Raw genomic sequence first — 617 nt, 5'->3', positions numbered from 1 at the left:
ATATGTGTGTGCGTGCGTGTGTGTGTATATATATATATATATATATATATATATATACACACAAGTTGAAAATTTTCCATTTCGGTTATTTCTGCAATTAGAAGATAAAAGTTTCCTCTGTTTCAAAATCTAAAAACAAAAGGACGGGGATGAAAGCAGTGAGCCTGTTCCAGTCTTATTAGACTTCCTCGGTGAATCATAGCCTATTTAGTTAGCAAAAGTTGTGATCAGTGTGTGTGTGTGTGTGTGTGTGTGTGTGTGCATATTATATAGATTGAGAGATGAATAGATAGACGAATGAATGGATAGATAGATAGATAGATAGATAGATAGATAGATAGATAGATAGATAGATAGATAGATAGATAGATAGATAGATGCAGATACACACACAGGTGTGCGTTTGTGTTTGTATATACATAGAGGTGATGTAGTGATGTTAAGTGCTAAGAAACTCTTAAGAAAGCTGAACAGCAGTTCTTCAGCGAAGAAACCCCTACCTGAGGCAAGTGTTTTAGCCCTTAATTTCTTACATTCTAAGGATGCCGGGCCACATCCGGGTCATGGCTCCTGGATGCCCTTCTGCTGAAACTTTTTAGCCACTTGGCTATTAGAGA

This window comes from Octopus bimaculoides, chromosome 26, assembly GCF_001194135.2.
Source record: "Octopus bimaculoides isolate UCB-OBI-ISO-001 chromosome 26, ASM119413v2, whole genome shotgun sequence".
Classification (NCBI taxonomy): domain Eukaryota; kingdom Metazoa; phylum Mollusca; class Cephalopoda; order Octopoda; family Octopodidae; genus Octopus; species Octopus bimaculoides.
Note: the sequence above shows the minus strand (reverse complement) of the source record.